The sequence below is a fragment of the Ranitomeya imitator genome, chromosome 5 (genome assembly GCF_032444005.1).
Source record: "Ranitomeya imitator isolate aRanImi1 chromosome 5, aRanImi1.pri, whole genome shotgun sequence".
NCBI lineage: Eukaryota > Metazoa > Chordata > Amphibia > Anura > Dendrobatidae > Ranitomeya > Ranitomeya imitator.
Window position 1 is genome coordinate 709,368,996 of NC_091286.1, and position 21,477 is coordinate 709,390,472.

The 21,477-nt window shown below is 54.4% G+C and overlaps 1 protein-coding gene across 2 annotated transcripts in view; it reads left to right on the forward strand.

Moving 5' to 3' along the window:
• The window catches only part of ZNF513 (zinc finger protein 513), a 126,071-nt gene that overhangs the window by 83,999 nt on the left and 20,595 nt on the right, over positions 1-21,477 (forward strand). The gene's annotated exons all lie outside the window — the stretch shown is intronic.

Here is a 21,477-nt window from a genome sequence, read left to right on the forward strand (position 1 = left end):
AGTGTCCGATGTGGTTGTAGAGCAGCAGAAGCGCGGTGCTGGAGGCTGCATGTTAGTCAATGCGAGGACCATAGAATGTGTCCGGTGTGGTTGTAGAGCAGCAGAAGTGCGGTGCCGGAGGCTGCATGTTACAGTCAATGTGAGGACCATAGAAAGTGTCCGGTGGGGTTGTAGAGCAGCAGAAGCGCGGTGCTGGAGGCTGCATGTTAGTCAATGCGAGGACCATAGAAAGTGTCCGGTGGGGTTGTAGAGCAGCAGAAGCGCGGTGCTGGAGGCTGCATGTTAGTCAATGCGAGGACCATAGAAAGTGTCCGGTGTGGTTGTAGAGCAGCAGCAGAAGCGTGGTGCTGGTGGCTGCATGTTACAGTCAATGCGAGGACCATAGAAATTGTCCGGTGTGGTTGTAGAGCAGCAGCAGAAGCGCAGTGCCGGAGGCTGCATGTTACAGTCAATGCGAGGACCATAGAAATTGTCCGGTGTGGTTGTAGAGCAGCAGCAGAAGCGCGGTGCCGGAGGCTGCTTGTTACAGTCAATGCGAGGACCATAGAATGTGTCCGGTGGGGTTGTAGAGCAGCATAAGCGCGGTGCCGAAGACTGCATGTTACAGTCAATGTGAGGACCATAGAAAGTGTCTGATGTGGTTGTAGAGCAGCAGAAGCGCGGTGCCGGAGACTGCATGTTACAGTCAGTGTGAGGACCATAGAAAGTGTCCGGTGGGGTTGTAGAGCAGCAGAAGCGCGGTGCCGGAGGCTGCATGTTACAGTCAATGCGAGGACCATAGAAAGTGTCCGCTGGGGTTGTAGAGCAGCAGAAACGCGGTGCTGGTGGCTGCATGTTACAGTCAATGCGAGGACCATAGAAAGTGTCCGATGTGGTTGTAGAGCAGCAGAAGCACGGTTCTGGAGGCTGCATGTTAGTCAATGCGAGGACCATAGAATGTGTCCGGTGGGGTTGTAGAGCAGCATAAGCGCGGTGCCGAAGACTGCATGTTACAGTCAATGTGAGGACCATAGAAAGTGTCCGATGTGGTTGTAGAGCAGCAGAAGCGCGGTGCCGGAGACTGCATGTTACAGTCAATGTGAGGACCATAGAAAGTGTCCGGTGGGGTTGTAGAGCAGCAGAAGCGCGGTGCTGGAGGCTGCATGTTAGTCAATGCGAGGACCATAGAATGTGTCCGGTGGGGTTGTAGAGCAGCATAAGCGCGGTGCCGAAGACTGCATGTTACAGTCAATGTGAGGACCATAGAAAGTGTCCGATGTGGTTGTAGAGCAGCAGAAGCGCGGTGCCGGAGACTGCATGTTACAGTCAATGTGAGGACCATAGAAAGTGTCCGGTGGGGTTGTAGAGCAGCAGAAGCGCGGTGCTGGAGGCTGCATGTTACAGTCAATGCGAGGACCATAGAAAGTGTCCGGTGGGGTTGTAGAGCAGCAGAAGTGCGGTGCCGGAGGCTGCATGTTACAGTCAATGTGAGGACCATAGAAAGTGTCCGATGTGGTTGTAGAGCAGCAGAAGCGCGGTGCTGGAGGCTGCATGTTACAGTCAATGTGAGGACCATAGAAAGTGTCCGGTGGGGTTGTAGAGCAACAGAAGCGCGGTGCTGGAGGCTGCATGTTACAGTCAATGCGAGGACCATAGAAAGTGTCCGGTGGGGTTGTAGAGCAGCAGAAGTGCGGTGCCGGAGGCTGCATGTTACAGTCAATGTGAGGACCATAGAAAGTGTCCGATGTGGTTGTAGAGCAGCAGAAGCGCGGTGCCGGAGACTGCATGTTACAGTCAATGCGAGGACCATAGAAAGTGTCCGATGTGGTTGTAGAGCAACAGAAGCGCGGTGCTGGAGGCTGCATGTTACAGTCAATGTGAGGACCATAGAAAGTGTCCGATGTGGTTGTAGAGCAGCAGAAGCGCGGTGCCGAAGACTGCATGTTACAGTCAATGTGAGGACCATAGAAAGTGTCCGATGTGGTTGTAGAGCAGCAGAAGCGCGGTGCTGGAGGCTGCATGTTACAGTCAATGCGAGGACCATAGAAAGTGTCCGGTGGGGTTGTAGAGCAGCATAAGCGCGGTGCCGGAGACTGCATGTTACAGTCAATGCGAGGACCATAGAAAGTGTCCGATGTGGTTGTAGAGCAACAGAAGCGCGGTGCTGGAGGCTGCATGTTACAGTCAATGCGAGGACCATAGAAAGTGTCCGATGTGGTTGTAGAGCAACAGAAGCACGGTGCCGGAGACTGCATGTTACAGTCAATGCGAGGACCATAGAAAGTGTCCGATGTGGTTGTAGAGCAACAGAAGCGTGGTGCCGGAGGCTGCATGTTAGTCAATGCGAGGACCTTAGAAAGTGTCCGGTGTGTTTGTAGAGCAACAGCAGAAGCGCGGTGCTGGTGGCTGCATGTTACAGTCAATGCGAGGACCATAGAAAGTGTCCGGTGTGGTTGTAGAGCAACAGAAGCGTGGTGCCGGAGGCTGCATGTTAGTCAATGCGAGGACCATAGAAAGTGTCCGGTGTGGTTGTAGAGCAACAGCAGAAGCGCGGTGCTGGTGGCTGCATGTTACAGTCAATGCGAGGACCATAGAAAGTGTCCGATGTGGTTGTAGAGCAGCAGAAGCGCGGTGCTGGAGGCTGCATGTTAGTCAATGCGAGGACCATAGAATGTGTCCGGTGTGGTTGTAGAGCAGCAGAAGTGCGGTGCCGGAGGCTGCATGTTACAGTCAATGTGAGGACCATAGAAAGTGTCCGGTGGGGTTGTAGAGCAGCAGAAGCGCGGTGCTGGAGGCTGCATGTTAGTCAATGCGAGGACCATAGAAAGTGTCCGGTGGGGTTGTAGAGCAGCAGAAGCGCGGTGCTGGAGGCTGCATGTTAGTCAATGCGAGGACCATAGAAAGTGTCCGGTGTGGTTGTAGAGCAGCAGCAGAAGCGCGGTGCTGGTGGCTGCATGTTACAGTCAATGCGAGGACCATAGAAATTGTCCGGTGTGGTTGTAGAGCAGCAGCAGAAGCGCAGTGCCGGAGGCTGCATGTTACAGTCAATGCGAGGACCATAGAAATTGTCCGGTGTGGTTGTAGAGCAGCAGCAGAAGCGCGGTGCCGGAGGCTGCTTGTTACAGTCAATGCGAGGACCATAGAATGTGTCCGGTGGGGTTGTAGAGCAGCATAAGCGCGGTGCCGAAGACTGCATGTTACAGTCAGTGTGAGGACCATAGAAAGTGTCCGGTGGGGTTGTAGAGCAGCAGAAGCGCGGTGCCGGAGGCTGCATGTTACAGTCAATGCGAGGACCATAGAAAGTGTCCGCTGGGGTTGTAGAGCAGCAGAAACGCGGTGCTGGTGGCTGCATGTTACAGTCAATGCGAGGACCATAGAAAGTGTCCGATGTGGTTGTAGAGCAGCAGAAGCACGGTGCTGGAGGCTGCATGTTAGTCAATGCGAGGACCATAGAATGTGTCCGGTGGGGTTGTAGAGCAGCATAAGCGCGGTGCCGAAGACTGCATGTTACAGTCAATGTGAGAACCATAGAAAGTGTCCGATGTGGTTGTAGAGCAGCAGAAGCGCGGTGCCGGAGACTGCATGTTACAGTCAATGTGAGGACCATAGAAAGTGTCCGGTGGGGTTGTAGAGCAGCAGAAGCGCGGTGCTGGAGGCTGCATGTTAGTCAATGCGAGGACCATAGAATGTGTCCGGTGGGGTTGTAGAGCAGCATAAGCGCGGTGCCGAAGACTGCATGTTACAGTCAATGTGAGGACCATAGAAAATGTGCGATGTGGTTGTAGAGCAGCAAAAGCGCGGTGCCGGAGACTGCATGTTACAGTCAATGTGAGGACCATAGAAAGTGTCCGGTGGGGTTGTAGAGCAGCAGAAGCGCGGTGCTGGAGGCTGCATGTTACAGTCAATGCGAGGACCATAGAAAGTGTCCGGTGGGGTTGTAGAGCAGCAGAAGTGCGGTGCCGGAGGCTGCATGTTACAGTCAATGTGAGGACCATAGAAAGTGTCCGATGTGGTTGTAGAGCAGCAGAAGCGCGGTGCTGGAGGCTGCATGTTACAGTCAATGTGAGGACCATAGAAAGTGTCCGATGTGGTTGTAGAGCAACAGAAGCGCGGTGCTGGAGGCTGCATGTTACAGTCAATGTGAGGACCATAGAAAGTGTCCGATGTGGTTGTAGAGCAGCAGAAGCGCGGTGCCGAAGACTGCATGTTACAGTCAATGTGAGGACCATAGAAAGTGTCCGATGTGGTTGTAGAGCAGCAGAAGCGCGGTGCTGGAGGCTGCATGTTACAGTCAATGCGAGGACCATAGAAAGTGTCCGGTGGGGTTGTAGAGCAGCATAAGCGCGGTGCCGGAGACTGCATGTTACAGTCAATGCGAGGACCATAGAAAGTGTCCGATGTGGTTGTAGAGCAACAGAAGCGCGGTGCTGGAGGCTGCATGTTACAGTCAATGCGAGGACCATAGAAAGTGTCCGATGTGGTTGTAGAGCAACAGAAGCACGGTGCCGGAGACTGCATGTTACAGTCAATGCGAGGACCATAGAAAGTGTCCGATGTGGTTGTAGAGCAGCAGAAGCGCGGTGCTGGAGGCTGCATGTTACAGTCAATGCGAGGACCATAGAAAGTGTCCGGTGGGGTTGTAGAGCAGCAGAAGCGCGGTGCCGGAGACTGCATGTTACAGTCAATGTGAGGACCATAGAAAGTGTCCGGTGGGGTTGTAGAGCAGCAGAAGCGCGGTGCTGGAGGCTGCATGTTACAGTCAATGTGAGGACCATAGAAAGTGTCCGGTGGGGTTGTAGAGCAGCAGAAGCGCGGTGCCGAAGACTGCATGTTACAGTCAATGTGAGGACCATAGAAAGTGTCCGATGTGGTTGTAGAGCAGCAGAAGCGCGGTGCCGGAGACTGCATGTTACAGTCAATGCGAGGACCATAGAAAGTGTCCGATGTGGTTGTAGAGCAGCAGAAGCGCGGTGCTGGAGGCTGCATGTTACAGTCAATGCGAGGACCATAGAAAGTGTCCGGTGGGGTTGTAGAGCAGCAGAAGCGCGGTGCCGAAGACTGCATGTTACAGTCAATGTGAGGACCATAGAAAGTGTCCGATGTGGTTGTAGAGCAGCAGAAGCACGGTGCCGGAGGCTGGATGTTACAGTCAATGCAAGGACCATAGAAAGTGTCCGGTGGGATTGTAGAGCAGCAGAAGCGCGGTGCCGGAGGCTGCATGTTAGTCAATGCGAGGACCATAGAAATTGTCCGGTGTGGTTGTAGAGCAGCAGCAGAAGCACGGTGCCGGAGGCTGCATGTTACAGTCAATGCGAGGACCATAGAAATTGTCCGGTGTGGTTGTAGAGCAGCAGCAGAAGCGCGGTGCCGGAGGCTGCATGTTACAGTCAATGCGAGGACCATAGAAATTGTCCGGTGTGGTTGTAGAGCAGCAGAAGCGCGGTGTCGGTGGCTGCATGTTACAGTCAATGCGAGGACCATAAAAAGTGTCCGGTGTGGTTGTAGAGCAGCAGAAGCGCGGTGCCGGAGGCTGCATGTTAGTCAATGCGAGGACCATAGAAAGTGTCCGGTGGGGTTGTAGAGCAACAGCAGAAGCGCGGTGCCGGAGGCTGCATGTTACAGTCAATGTGAGGACCATAGAAAGTGTCCGGTGGGGTTGTAGAGCAACAGCAGAAGCGCGGTGCTGGAGGCTGCATGTTACAGTCAATGTGAGGACCATAGAAAGTGTCCGATGTGGTTGTAGAGCAACAGAAGCGCGGTGCCGGAGGCTGCATGTTACAGTCAATGCGAGGACCATAGAAAGTGTCGGGTGTGGTTGTAGAGCAGCAGAAGCGCGGTGCCGGAGGCTGCTTGTTAGTCAATGCGAGGACCATAGAAAGTGTCCGCTGGGGTTGTAGAGCAGCAGAAGCGCGGTGCCGGAGGCTGCATGTTACAGTCAATGCGAGGACCATAGAAAGTGTCCGGTGTGGTTGTAGAGCAGCAGAAGCGCGGTGCCGGAGGCTGCATGTTAGTCAATGCGAGGACCATAGAAAGTGTCCTGTGGGGTTGTAGAGCAACAGCAGAAGCGCGGTGCCGGAGGCTGCATGTTACAGTCAATGTGAGGACCATAGAAAGTGTCCGGTGGGGTTGTAGAGCAACAGCAGAAGCGCGGTGCTGGAGGCTGCATGTTACAGTCAATGTGAGGACCATAGAAAGTGTCCGATGTGGTTGTAGAGCAACAGAAGCGCGGTGCCGGAGGCTGTATGTTACAGTCAATGCGAGGACCATAGAAAGTGTCCGATGTGGTTGTAGAGCAGCAGAAGCGCGGTGCTGGAGGCTGCATGTTACAGTCAATGCGAGGACCATAGAAAGTGTCCGGTGGGGTTGTAGAGCAGCAGAAGCGCGGTGCCGAAGACTGCATGTTACAGTCAATGTGAGGACCATAGAAAGTGTCCGATGTGGTTGTAGAGCAGCAGAAGCGCGGTGCTGGAGGCTGCATGTTACAGTCAATGTGAGGACCATAGAAAGTGTCCGATGTGGTTGTAGAGCAGCAGAAGCGCGGTGCCGAAGACTGCATGTTACAGTCAATGCGAGGACCATAGAAAGTGTCCTATGTGGTTGTAGAGCAACAGAAGCGCGGTGCCGAAGACTGCATGTTACAATCAACGTGAGGACCATAGAAAGTGTCCGATGTGGTTGTAGAGCAGCAGAAGCGCGGTGCCGGAGACTGCATGTTACAGTCAATGCGAGGACCATAGAAAGTGTCCGATGTGGTTGTAGAGCAACAGAAGCGCGGTGCTGGAGGCTGCATGTTACAGTCAATGCGAGGACCATAGAAAGTGTCCGGTGGGGTTGTAGAGCAGCAGAAGCGCGGTGCCGAAGACTGCATGTTACAGTCAATGTGAGGACCATAGAAAGTGTCCGCTGGGGTTGTAGAGCAGCAGAAGCCTGGTGCCGGAGGCTGCATGTTACAGTCAATGTGAGGACCATAGAAAGTGTCCGATGTGGTTGTAGAGCAGCAGAAGCGCGGTGCTGGAGGCTGCATGTTACAGTCAATGCGAGGACCATAGAAAGTGTCCGGTGGGGTTGTAGAGCAGCAGAAGCGCGGTGCCGAAGACTGCATGTTACAGTCAATGTGAGGACCATAGAAAGTGTCCGATGTGGTTGTAGAGCAGCAGAAGCACGGTGCCGGAGGCTGGATGTTACCGTCAATGCAAGGACCATAGAAAGTGTCCGGTGGGATTGTAGAGCAGCAGAAGCGCGGTGCCGGAGGCTGCATGTTAGTCAATGCGAGGACCATAGAAATTGTCCGGTGTGGTTGTAGAGCAGCAGCAGAAGCACGGTGCCGGAGGCTGCATGTTACAGTCAATGCGAGGACCATAGAAATTGTCCGGTGTGGTTGTAGAGCAGCAGAAGCGCGGTGCAGGAGGCTGCATGTTACAGTCAATGCGAGGACCATAGAAATTGTCCGGTGTGGTTGTAGAGCAGCAGAAGCGCGGTGTCGGTGGCTGCATGTTAGTCAATGCGAGGACCATAGAAAGTGTCCTGTGGGGTTGTAGAGCAGCAGAAGCGCGGTGCCGGAGGCTGCATGTTAGTCAATGCGAGGACCATAGAAAGTGTCCGGTGGGGTTGTAGAGCAGCAGAAGCGCGGTGCCGGAGGCTGCATGTTACAGTCAATGCGAGGACCATAGAAAGTGTCGGGTGTGGTTGTAGAGCAGCAGAAGCGCGGTGCCGGAGGCTGTTTGTTAGTCAATGCGAGGACCATAGAAAGTGTCCGCTGGGGTTGTAGAGCAGCAGAAGCGCGGTGCCGGAGGCTGCATGTTACAGTCAATGCGAGGACCATAGAAAGTGTCCGGTGTGGTTGTAGAGCAGCAGAAGCGCGGTGCCGGAGGCTGCATGTTAGTCAATGCGAGGACCATAGAAAGTGTCCGGTGGGGTTGTAGAGCAACAGCAGAAGCGCGGTGCCGGAGGCTGCATGTTACAGTCAATGTGAGGACCATAGAAAGTGTCCGGTGGGGTTGTAGAGCAACAGCAGAAGCGCGGTGCTGGAGGCTGCATGTTACAGTCAATGTGAGGACCATAGAAAGTGTCCGGTGTGGTTGTAGAGCAGCAGAAGCGTGGTGCTGGAGGCTGCATGTTACAGTCAATGCGAGGACCATAGAAAGTGTCCGGTGTGGTTGTAGAGCAGCAGAAGCGTGGTGCTGGAGGCTGCATGTTACAGTCAATGTGAGGACCATAGAAAGTGTCCGGTGTGGTTGTAGAGCAGCAGAAGCGCGGTGCCGGAGGCTGCATGTTAGTCAATGCGAGGACCATAGAAAGTGTCCGGTGGGGTTGTAGAGCAGCAGCAGAAGCGCAGTGCCGGAGGCTGCATGTTACAGTCAATGCGAGGACCATAGAAAGTGTCCGGTGTGGTTGTAGAGCAGCAGAAGTTCGGTGCCGGAGGCTGCATGTTACAGTCAATGCGAGGACCATAGAAAGTGTCCGGTGTGGTTGTAGAGCAGCAGAAGCGTGGTGCTGGAGGCTGCATGTTACAGTCAATGCGAGGACCATAGAAAGTGTTTGGTGTGGTTGTAGAGCAGCAGAAGCCCGGTGCTGGAGACTGCAAGTTACAGTCAATGCGAGGACCATAGAAAGTGTCCGGTGGGGTTGTAGAGCAGAAGTGCGGTGCCGGAGGCTGCATGTTAGTCAATGCGAGGACCATAGAAAGTGTCCGGTGGGGTTGTAGAGCAGCAGAAGCGCGGTGCCGGAGGCTGCATGTTAGTCAATGCGAGGACCATAGAAAGTGTCCGGTGTGGTTGTAGAGCAGCAGAAACGCGGTGCTGGTGGCTGCATGTTACAGTCAATGCGAGGACCATAGAAAGTGTCCGGTGGGGTTGTAGAGCAGCAGCAGAAGCGCGGTGCCGGAGACTGCATATTACAGTCAATGCGAGGACCATAGAAAGTGTCCGGTGTGGTTGTAGAGCAGCAGAAGCGCGGTGCCGGAGGCTGCATGTTACAGTCAATGCGAGGACCATAGAAAGTGTCCGGTGTGGTTGTAGAGCAGCAGAAGCGCGGTGCCGGAGGCTGCTTGTTACAGTCAATGCGAGGACCATAGAAAGTGTCCGGTGGGGTTGTAGAGCAGCAGAAGCGTGGTGCCGGAGGCTGCATGTTAGTCAATGCGAGGACCATAGAAAGTGTCCTGTGGGGTTGTAGAGCAGCAGAAGCGCGGTGCCGGAGGCTGCATGTTACAGTCAATGTGAGGACCATAGAAAGTGTCCGGTGGGGTTGTAGAGCAGCAGAAGCGCGGTGCCGGAGGCTGCATGTTACAGTCAATGCGAGGACCATAGAAAGTGTCCAGTGGGGTTGTAGAGCAGCAGCAGAAGCGCGGTGCCGGAGACTGCATGTTACAGTCATTGCGAGGACCATAGAAAGTGTCCGGTGTGGTTGTAGAGCAGCACCAGAAGCGCGGTGCTGGTGGCTGCATGTTACAGTCAATGCGAGGACCATAGAAAGTGTCTGGTGTGGTTGTAGAGCAGCAGCAGCAGAAGCGCGGTGCCGGAGGCTGCATGTTAGTCAATGCGAGGACCATAGAAAGTGTCTAGTGGGGTTGTAGAGCTGCAGCAGAAGCGCGGTGCCGGAGGCTGCATGTTAGTCAATGCGAGGACCATAGAAAGTGTCCGGTGTGGTTGTAGAGCAGCAGAAGCGCGGTGCCGGAGACTGCATGTTACAGTCAATGCGAGGACCATAGAAAGTGTCCGGTGTGGTTGTAGAGCAGCAGAAGCCCGGTGCTGGTGGCTGCCTGTTACAGTCAATGCAAGGACCACAGAAAGTGTCTGGTGGGGTTGTAGAGCAGGAGAAGCTTGGTGGCGGAGGCTGCATGTTACAGTCAATGCGAGGACCATAGAAAGTGTCCGGTGTGGTTGTAGAGCAGCAGAAGCACGGTGCTGGTGGCTGCCTGTTACAGTCAATGCAAGGACCACAGAAAGTGTCTGGTGGGGTTGTAGAGCAGGAGAAGCTTGGTGCTGGAGGCTGCATGTTACAGTCAATGCGAGGACCCATAGAAAGTGTCCGGTGGGGTTGTAGAGCAGCAGAAGCGCGGTGCCGGAGGCTGCATGTTGGTCAATGCGAGGACCATAGAAAGTGTCCAGTGGGGTTGTAGAGCAGCAGCAGAAGCGCGGTGCCGGAGACTGCATGTTACAGTCAATGCGAGGACCATAGAAAGTGTCCGGTGTGGTTGTAGAGCAGCAGCAGAAGCGCGGTGCCGGAGGCTGCATGTTAGTCAATGCGAGGACCATAGAAAGTGTCCGGTGTGGTTGTAGAGCAGCAGCAGAAGCGCGGTGCCGGAGGCTGCCTGTTACAGTCAATGCGAGGACCATAGAAAGTGTCCTGTGGGGTTGTAGAGCAGCAGCAGAAGCGCGGTGCCGGAGGCTGCATGTTAGTCAATGCGAGGACCATAGAAAGTGTCCGGTGGGGTTGTAGAGCAGCAGAAGCGTGGTGGCGGAGTCTGCATGTTACAGTCAATGCGAGGACCATAGAAAGTGTCCGGTGTGGTTGTAGAGCAGCAGAAGCGCGGTGCTGGTGGCTGCATGTTACAGTCAATGCAAGCACCATAGAAAGTGTCCGGTGGGGTTGTAGAGCAGGAGAAGCTTGGTGCTGGTGGCTGCATGTTAGTCAATGCGAGGACCCATAGAAAGTGTCCAGTGGGGTTGTAGAGCAGCAGAAGCGCGGTGCCGGAGACTGCATGTTAGTCAATGCGAGGACCATAGAAAGTGTCCTGTGGGGTTGTAGAGCAGCAGAAGCGCGGTGCTGGTGGCTGCCTGTTACAGTCAATGCAAGGACTACAGAAAGTGTCTGGTGGGGTTGTAGAGCAGGAGAAGCTTGGTGCTGGAGGCTGCATGTTACAGTCAATGCGAGGACCATAGAAAGTGTCCGGTGTGGTTGTAGAGCAGCAGAAGCGCGGTGCTGGTGGCTCCCTGTTACAGTCAATGCAAGGACCACAGAAAGTGTCCAGTGGGGTTGTAGAGCAGGAGAAGCGCGGTGCCGGAGGCTGCATGTTACAGTCAATGCGAGGACCATAGAAAGTGTCCGGTGTGGTTGTAGAGCAGCAGAAGCGCGGTGCTGGTGGCTGCCTGTTACAGTCAATGGAAGGACCACAGAAAGTGTCCGGTGGGGTTGTAGAGCAGGAGAAGCTTGGTGCTGGTGGCTGCATGTTACAGGTAATGCGAGGACCATAGAAAGTGTCCGGTGTGGTTGTAGAGCAGCAGAAGTGCGGTGCCGGAGGCTGCATGTTACAGTCAATGTGAGGACCATAGAAAGTGTCCGGTGGGGTTGTAGAGCAGCAGAAGCGCGGTGCTGGAGGCTGCATGTTAGTCAATGCGAGGACCATAGAAAGTGTCCGGTGTGGTTGTAGAGCAACAGAAGCGCGGTGCTGGTGGCTGCATGTTACAGTCAATGCGAGGACCATAGAAAGTGTCCGGTGTGGTTGTAGAGCAACAGAAGCGTGGTGCCGGAGGCTGCATGTTAGTCAATGCGAGGACCATAGAAAGTGTCCGGTGTGGTTGTAGAGCAACAGCAGAAGCGCGGTGCTGGTGGCTGCATGTTACAGTCAATGCGAGGACCATAGAAAGTGTCCGATGTGGTTGTAGAGCAGCAGAAGCGCGGTGCTGGAGGCTGCATGTTAGTCAATGCGAGGACCATAGAATGTGTCCGGTGTGGTTGTAGAGCAGTAGAAGTGCGGTGCCGGAGGCTGCATGTTACAGTCAATGTGAGGACCATAGAAAGTGTCCGGTGGGGTTGTAGAGCAGCAGAAGCGCGGTGCTGGAGGCTGCATGTTAGTCAATGCGAGGACCATAGAAAGTGTCCGGTGGGGTTGTAGAGCAGCAGAAGCGCGGTGCTGGAGGCTGCATGTTAGTCAATGCGAGGACCATAGAAAGTGTCCGGTGTGGTTGTAGAGCAGCAGCAGAAGCGCGGTGCTGGTGGCTGCATGTTACAGTCAATGCGAGGACCATAGAAATTGTCCGGTGTGGTTGTAGAGCAGCAGCAGAAGCGCAGTGCCGGAGGCTGCATGTTAGTCAATGCGAGGACCATAGAAATTGTCCGGTGTGGTTGTAGAGCAGCAGCAGAAGCGCGGTGCCGGAGGCTGCTTGTTACAGTCAATGCGAGGACCATAGAATGTGTCCGGTGGGGTTGTAGAGCAGCATAAGCGCGGTGCCGAAGACTGCATGTTACAGTCAATGTGAGGACCATAGAAAGTGTCCGATGTGGTTGTAGAGCAGCAGAAGCGCGGTGCCGGAGACTGCATGTTACAGTCAGTGTGAGGACCATAGAAAGTGTCCGGTGGGGTTGTAGAGCAGCAGAAGCGCGGTGCCGGAGGCTGCATGTTACAGTCAATGCGAGGACCATAGAAAGTGTCCGCTGGGGTTGTAGAGCAGCAGAAACGCGGTGCTGGTGGCTGCATGTTACAGTCAATGCGAGGACCATAGAAAGTGTCCGATGTGGTTGTAGAGCAGCAGAAGCACGGTGCTGGAGGCTGCATGTTAGTCAATGCGAGGACCATAGAATGTGTCCGGTGGGGTTGTAGAGCAGCATAAGCGCGGTGCCGAAGACTGCATGTTACAGTCAATGTGAGGACCATAGAAAGTGTCCGATGTGGTTGTAGAGCAGCAGAAGCGCGGTGCCGGAGACTGCATGTTACAGTCAATGTGAGGACCATAGAAAGTGTCCGGTGGGGTTGTAGAGCAGCAGAAGCGCGGTGCTGGAGGCTGCATGTTAGTCAATGCGAGGACCATAGAATGTGTCCGGTGGGGTTGTAGAGCAGCATAAGCGCGGTGCCGAAGACTGCATGTTACAGTCAATGTGAGGACCATAGAAAGTGTCCGATGTGGTTGTAGAGCAGCAGAAGCGCGGTGCCGGAGACTGCATGTTACAGTCAATGTGAGGACCATAGAAAGTGTCCGGTGGGGTTGTAGAGCAGCAGAAGCGCGGTGCTGGAGGCTGCATGTTACAGTCAATGCGAGGACCATAGAAAGTGTCCGGTGGGGTTGTAGAGCAGCAGAAGTGCGGTGCCGGAGGCTGCATGTTACAGTCAATGTGAGGACCATAGAAAGTGTCCGATGTGGTTGTAGAGCAGCAGAAGCGCGGTGCTGGAGGCTGCATGTTACAGTCAATGTGAGGACCATAGAAAGTGTCCGGTGGGGTTGTAGAGCAACAGAAGCGCGGTGCTGGAGGCTGCATGTTACAGTCAATGTGAGAACCATAGAAAGTGTCCGATGTGGTTGTAGAGCAGCAGAAGCGCGGTGCCGAAGACTGCATGTTACAGTCAATGTGAGGACCATAGAAAGTGTCCGATGTGGTTGTAGAGCAGCAGAAGCGCGGTGCTGGAGGCTGCATGTTACAGTCAATGCGAGGACCATAGAAAGTGTCCGGTGGGGTTGTAGAGCAGCATAAGCGCGGTGCCGGAGACTGCATGTTACAGTCAATGCGAGGACCATAGAAAGTGTCCGATGTGGTTGTAGAGCAACAGAAGCGCGGTGCTGGAGGCTGCATGTTACAGTCAATGCGAGGACCATAGAAAGTGTCCGATGTGGTTGTAGAGCAACAGAAGCACGGTGCCGGAGACTGCATGTTACAGTCAATGCGAGGACCATAGAAAGTGTCCGATGTGGTTGTAGAGCAGCAGAAGCGCGGTGCTGGAGGCTGCATGTTACAGTCAATGCGAGGACCATAGAAAGTGTCCGGTGGGGTTGTAGAGCAGCAGAAGCGCGGTGCCGGAGACTGCATGTTACAGTCAATGTGAGGACCATAGAAAGTGTCCGGTGGGGTTGTAGAGCAGCAGAAGCGCGGTGCTGGAGGCTGCATGTTACAGTCAATGTGAGGACCATAGAAAGTGTCCGGTGGGGTTGTAGAGCAGCAGAAGCGCGGTGCCGAAGACTGCATGTTACAGTCAATGTGAGGACCATAGAAAGTGTCCGATGTGGTTGTAGAGCAGCAGAAGCGCGGTGCCGGAGACTGCATGTTACAGTCAATGCGAGGACCATAGAAAGTGTCCGATGTGGTTGTAGAGCAGCAGAAGCGCGGTGCTGGAGGCTGCATGTTACAGTCAATGCGAGGACCATAGAAAGTGTCCGGTGGGGTTGTAGAGCAGCAGAAGCGCGGTGCCGAAGACTGCATGTTACAGTCAATGTGAGGACCATAGAAAGTGTCCGATGTGGTTGTAGAGCAGCAGAAGCACGGTGCCGGAGGCTGGATGTTACAGTCAATGCAAGGACCATAGAAAGTGTCCGGTGGGATTGTAGAGCAGCAGAAGCGCGGTGCCGGAGGCTGCATGTTAGTCAATGCGAGGACCATAGAAATTGTCCGGTGTGGTTGTAGAGCAGCAGCAGAAGCACGGTGCCGGAGGCTGCATGTTACAGTCAATGCGAGGACCATAGAAATTGTCCGGTGTGGTTGTAGAGCAGCAGCAGAAGCGCGGTGCCGGAGGCTGCATGTTACAGTCAATGCGAGGACCATAGAAATTGTCCGGTGTGGTTGTAGAGCAGCAGAAGCGCGGTGTCGGTGGCTGCATGTTACAGTCAATGCGAGGACCATAAAAAGTGTCCGGTGTGGTTGTAGAGCAGCAGAAGCGCGGTGCCGGAGGCTGCATGTTAGTCAATGCGAGGACCATAGAAAGTGTCCGGTGGGGTTGTAGAGCAACAGCAGAAGCGCGGTGCCGGAGGCTGCATGTTACAGTCAATGTGAGGACCATAGAAAGTGTCCGGTGGGGTTGTAGAGCAACAGCAGAAGCGCGGTGCTGGAGGCTGCATGTTACAGTCAATGTGAGGACCATAGAAAGTGTCCGATGTGGTTGTAGAGCAACAGAAGCGCGGTGCCGGAGGCTGCATGTTACAGTCAATGCGAGGACCATAGAAAGTGTCGGGTGTGGTTGTAGAGCAGCAGAAGCGCGGTGCCGGAGGCTGCTTGTTAGTCAATGCGAGGACCATAGAAAGTGTCCGCTGGGGTTGTAGAGCAGCAGAAGCGCGGTGCCGGAGGCTGCATGTTACAGTCAATGCGAGGACCATAGAAAGTGTCCGGTGTGGTTGTAGAGCAGCAGAAGCGCGGTGCCGGAGGCTGCATGTTAGTCAATGCGAGGACCATAGAAAGTGTCCGGTGGGGTTGTAGAGCAACAGCAGAAGCGCGGTGCTGGAGGCTGCATGTTACAGTCAATGTGAGGACCATAGAAAGTGTCCGATGTGGTTGTAGAGCAACAGAAGCGCGGTGCCGGAGGCTGTATGTTACAGTCAATGCGAGGACCATAGAAAGTGTCCGATGTGGTTGTAGAGCAGCAGAAGCGCGGTGCTGGAGGCTGCATGTTACAGTCAATGCGAGGACCATAGAAAGTGTCCGGTGGGGTTGTAGAGCAGCAGAAGCGCGGTGCCGAAGACTGCATGTTACAGTCAATGTGAGGACCATAGAAAGTGTCCGATGTGGTTGTAGAGCAGCAGAAGCGCGGTGCCGGAGACTGCATGTTACAGTCAATGCGAGGACCATAGAAAGTGTCCTATGTGGTTGTAGAGCAACAGAAGCGCGGTGCCGAAGACTGCATGTTACAGTCAATGTGAGGACCATAGAAAGTGTCCGATGTGGTTGTAGAGCAGCAGAAGCGCGGTGCCGGAGACTGCATGTTACAGTCAATGCGAGGACCATAGAAAGTGTCCGATGTGGTTGTAGAGCAACAGAAGCGCGGTGCTGGAGGCTGCATGTTACAGTCAATGCGAGGACCATAGAAAGTGTCCGGTGGGGTTGTAGAGCAACAGAAGCGCGGTGCCGAAGACTGCATGTTACAGTCAATGTGAGGACCATAGAAAGTGTCCGCTGGGGTTGTAGAGCAGCAGAAGCCTGGTGCCGGAGGCTGCATGTTACAGTCAATGTGAGGACCATAGAAAGTGTCCGATGTGGTTGTAGAGCAGCAGAAGCGCGGTGCCGGAGGCTGCATGGTAGTCAATGCGAGGACCATAGAAATTGTCCGGTGTGGTTGTAGAGCAGCAGCAGAAGCACGGTGCCGGAGGCTGCATGTTACAGTCAATGCGAGGACCATAGAAATTGTCCGGTGTGGTTGTAGAGCAGCAGAAGCGCGGTGTCGGTGGCTGCATGTTACAGTCAATGCGAGGACCATAAAAAGTGTCCGGTGTGGTTGTAGAGCAGCAGAAGCGCGGTGCCGGAGGCTGCATGTTAGTCAATGCGAGGACCATAGAAAGTGTCCGGTGGGGTTGTAGAGCAGCAGAAGCGCGGTGCCGGAGGCTGCATGTTACAGTCAATGCGAGGACCATAGAAAGTGTCGGGTGTGGTTGTAGAGCAGCAGAAGCGCGGTGCCGGAGGCTGCTTGTTAGTCAATGCGAGGACCATAGAAAGTGTCCGCTGGGGTTGTAGAGCAGCAGAAGCGCGGTGCCGGAGGCTGCATGTTACAGTCAATGCGAGGACCATAGAAAGTGTCCGGTGTGGTTGTAGAGCAGCAGAAGCGCGGTGCCGGAGGCTGCATGTTAGTTAATGCGAGGACCATAGAAAGTGTCCGGTGGGGTTGTAGAGCAACAGCAGAAGCGCGGTGCCGGAGGCTGCATGTTACAGTCAATGTGAGGACCATAGAAAGTGTCCGGTGGGGTTGTAGAGCAACAGCAGAAGCGCGGTGCTGGAGGCTGCATGTTACAGTCAATGTGAGGACCATAGAAAGTGTCCGGTGTGGTTGTAGAGCAGCAGAAGCGTGGTGCTGGAGGCTGCATGTTACAGTCAATGCGAGGACCATAGAAAGTGTCCGGTGTGGTTGTAGAGCAGCAGAAGCGTGGTGCTGGAGGCTGCATGTTACAGTCAATGTGAGGACCATAGAAAGTGTCCGGTGTGGTTGTAGAGCAGCAGAAGCGCGGTGCCGGAGGCTGCATGTTAGTCAATGCGAGGACCATAGAAAGTGTCCGGTGGGGTTGTAGAGCAGCAGCAGAAGCGCAGTGCCGGAGGCTGCATGTTACAGTCAATGCGAGGACCATAGAAAGTGTCCGGTGTGGTTGTAGAGCAGCAGAAGTTCGGTGCCGGAGGCTGCATGTTACAGTCAATGCGAGGACCATAGAAAGTGTCCGGTGTGGTTGTAGAGCAGCAGAAGCGTGGTGCTGGAGGCTGCATGTTACAGTCAATGCGAGGACCATAGAAAGTGTTTGGTGTGGTTGTAGAGCAGCAGAAGCCCGGTGCTGGAGACTGCAAGTTACAGTCAATGCGAGGACCATAGAAAGTGTCCGGTGGGGTTGTAGAGCAGAAGTGCGGTGCCGGAGGCTGCATGTTAGTCAATGCGAGGACCATAGAAAGTGTCCGGTGGGGTTGTAGAGCAGCAGAAGCGCGGTGCCGGAGGCTGCATGTTAGTCAATGCGAGGACCATAGAAAGTGTCCGGTGTGGTTGTAGAGCAGCAGAAACGCGGTGCTGGTGGCTGCATGTTACAGTCAATGCGAGGACCATAGAAAGTGTCCGGTGTGGTTGTAGAGCAGCAGAAGCGCGGTGCCGGAGGCTGCATGTTACAGTCAATGCGAGGACCATAGAAAGTGTCCGGTGTGGTTGTAGAGCAGCAGAAGCGCGGTGCCGGAGGCTGCTTGTTACAGTCAATGCGAGGACCATAGAAAGTGTCCGGTGGGGTTGTAGAGCAGCAGAAGCGTGGTGCCGGAGGCTGCATGTTAGTCAATGCGAGGACCATAGAAAGTGTCCTGTGGGGTTGTAGAGCAGCAGAAGCGCGGTGCCGGAGGCTGCATGTTACAGTCAATGTGAGGACCATAGAAAGTGTCCGGTGGGGTTGTAGAGCAGCAGAAGCGCGGTGCCGGAGGCTGCATGTTACAGTCAATGCGAGGACCATAGAAAGTGTCCAGTGGGGTTGTAGAGCAGCAGCAGAAGCGCGGTGCCGGAGACTGCATGTTACAGTCATTGCGAGGACCATAGAAAGTGTCCGGTGTGGTTGTAGAGCAGCACCAGAAGCGCGGTGCTGGTGGCTGCATGTTACAGTCAATGCGAGGACCATAGAAAGTGTCTGGTGTGGTTGTAGAGCAGCAGCAGCAGAAGCGCGGTGCCGGAGGCTGCATGTTAGTCAATGCGAGGACCATAGAAAGTGTCTAGTGGGGTTGTAGAGCTGCAGCAGAAGCGCGGTGCCGGAGGCTGCATGTTAGTCAATGCGAGGACCATAGAAAGTGTCCGGTGTGGTTGTAGAGCAGCAGAAGCGCGGTGCCGGAGACTGCATGTTACAGTCAATGCGAGGACCATAGAAAGTGTCCGGTGTGGTTGTAGAGCAGCAGAAGCCCGGTGCTGGTGGCTGCCTGTTACAGTCAATGCAAGGACCACAGAAAGTGTCTGGTGGGGTTGTAGAGCAGGAGAAGCTTGGTGGTGGAGGCTGCATGTTACAGTCAATGCGAGGACCATAAAAAGTGTCCGGTGTGGTTGTAGAGCAGCAGAAGCACGGTGCTGGTGGCTGCCTGTTACAGTCAATGCAAGGACCACAGAAAGTGTCCGGTGGGGTTGTAGAGCAGCAGAAGCGCGGTGCCGGAGGCTGCATGTTGGTCAATGCGAGGACCATAGAAAGTGTCCAGTGGGGTTGTAGAGCAGCAGCAGAAGCGCGGTGCCGGAGACTGCATGTTACAGTCAATGCGAGGACCATAGAAAGTGTCCGGTGTGGTTGTAGAGCAGCAGCAGAAGCGCGGTGCCGGAGGCTGCATGTTAGTCAATGCGAGGACCATAGAAAGTGTCCGGTGTGGTTGTAGAGCAGCAGCAGAAGCGCGGTGCCGGAGGCTGCATGTTAGTCAATGCGAGGACCATAGAAAGTGTCCTGTGGGGTTGTAGAGCAGCAGCAGAAGCGCGGTGCCGGAGGCTGCATGTTAGTCAATGCGAGGACCATAGAAAGTGTCCGGTGGGGTTGTAGAGCAGCAGAAGCGTGGTGGCGGAGTCTGCATGTTACAGTCAATGCGAGGACCATAGAAAGTGTCCGGTGTGGTTGTAGAGCAGCAGAAGCGCGGTGCTGGTGGCTGCATGTTACAGTCAATGCAAGCACCATAGAAAGTGTCCGGTGGGGTTGTAGAGCAGGAGAAGCTTGGTGCTGGTGGCTGCATGTTACAGTCAATGCGAGGACCCATAGAAAGTGTCCAGTGGGGTTGTAGAGCAGCAGAAGCGCGGTGCCGGAGACTGCATGTTAGTCAATGCGAGGACCATAGAAAGTGTCCTGTGGGGTTGAAGAGCAGCAGAAGCGCGGTGCTGGTGGCTGCCTGTTACAGTCAATGCAAGGACTACAGAAAGTGTCTGGTGGGGTTGTAGAGCAGGAGAAGCTTGGTGCTGGAGGCTGCATGTTACAGTCAATGCGAGGACCATAGAAAGTGTCCGGTGTGGTTGTAGAGCAGCAGAAGCGCGGTGCTGGTGGCTCCCTGTTACAGTCAATGCAAGGACCACAGAAAGTGTCCAGTGGGGTTGTAGAGCAGGAGAAGCGCGGTGCCGGAGGCTGCATGTTACAGTCAATGCGAGGACCATAGAAAGTGTCCGGTGTGGTTGTAGAGCAGCAGAAGCGCGGTGCTGGTGGCTGCCTGTTACAGTCAATGGAAGGACAACAGAAAGTGTCCGGTGGGGTTGTAGAGCAGGAGAAGCTTGGTGCTGGTGGCTGCATGTTACAGGTAATGCGAGGACCATAGAAAGTGTCCGGTGGGGTTGTAGAGCAGCAGAAGCACGGTGCCGGAGGCTGCATGTTAGTCAATGCGAGGACCATAGAAAGTGTCCTGTGGGGTTGTAGAGCAGCAGAAGCGCAGTGCCGGAGGCTGCATGTTACAGTCAATGCGAGGACCATAGAAAGTGTCCGGTGTGGTTGTAGAGCAGCAGCAGAAGCGCGGTGCCGGAGACTGCATATTACAGTCAATGCGAGGACCATAGAAAGTGTCCGGTGTGGTTGTAGAGCAGCAGAAGCGCGGTGCTGGTGGCTGCCTGTTACAGTCAATGGAAGGACCACAGAAAGTGTCCGGTGGGGTTGTAGAGCAGGAGAAGCTTGGTGCTGGTGGCTGCATGTTAGTCAATGCGAGGACCCATAGTGTCCAGTGGGGTTGTAGAGCAGCAGAAGCGCGGTGCCGGAGACTGCATGTTAGTCAATGCGAGGACCCATAGAAAGTGTCCAGTGGGGTTGTAGAGCAGCAGAAGCGCGGTGCCGGATGCTGCATGTTACAGTCAATGCGAGGACCATAGAAAGTGTCCGGTGTGGTTGTAGAGCAGCAGCAGAAGCGCGGTGCCGGAGACTGCATGTTACAGTCAATGCGATGACCACAGAAAGTGTTCGGTGGGGTTGTAGAGCAGGAGAAGCTTGGTGCTGGAGGCTGCCTGTTACAGTCAATGCAAAGACCACAGAAAGTGTCCGGTGGGGTTGTAGAGCAGCAGAAGCGCGGTGCTGGAGGCTGCCTGTTACAGTCAATGCAAAGACCACAGAAAGTGTCCAGTGTGGTTGTAGAGCAGGAGAAGCTTGGTGCTGGGGGCTGCATGTTGGTCAATGTGAGGACCATAAAAAGTGTCCAGTGGGGTTGTAGAGCAGCAGAAGCGCGGTGCCGGATACTGCATGTTAGTCAATGCGAGGAACATAGAAAGTGTCCGGTGGGGTTGTAGAGCAGCAGCAGAAGCGCGGTGCTGGAGGCTGCATGTTAGTCAATGCGAGGACCATAAAAAGTGTCCAGTGGGGTTGTAGAGCAGCAGAAGCGCGGTGTCGGAGACTGCATGTTAGTCAATGCGAGGACCATAGAAAGTGTCCAGTGGGGTTGTAGAGCAGCAGAAGCGCGGTGTCGGAGACTGCATGTTAGTCAATGCGAGGACCATAGAAAGTGTCCAGTGGGATTGTAGAGCAGCAGAAGCGCGGTTTCCCAGAGACTGCATGTTAGTCAATGCGAGGACCATAGAAAGTGTCCAGTGGGGTTGTAGAGCAGCAGAAGCGCGGTTTCCCGGAGACTGCATGTTAGTCAATGCGAGGACCATAGAAAGTGTCCGGTGGGGTTGTAGAGCAGCAGAAGTGCGGTGCCGGAGGGTGTATGTTACAGTCAATGCGAGGACCATAGAAAGTGTCCAGTGGGGTTGTAGAGCAGCAGAAGCGCGGTGCCCGAAGCTACAAATTCTACAAATACAAAGCTTTACACTGGTGGAGACCTAGCTCGTCTCTTTCCACAGAGGAGCTCCTAAATGAAGGTTACAGCTTGAGGGATTGCTAAGAGCTACTTTCCCTTTGATAAACCTTCCAGTTTGTTCTTCAGGAAACATCTAAAATATTACTAGGTTTTCTGTGGCAAACCATTACAGGGGCTAGGTGCAGCTCAAGAGAATCCCTGCAGACAGTAACCAGCTGTGATGACTGTAAAGGGAGACATAGGAAGGTGTAGAGCGTGTGGATGGCAACATGTTCATGAATGTCCAGGTAGATATATCGGAGGCCCTCTGCTAAACTACAGCAGGGGAGTCATGTGTGGACATGGTGAGTAATGGGCTTTACAGTACATGGAAGTCTTATCCGCCTGTAGTACAACAAAGGTCTGATGATT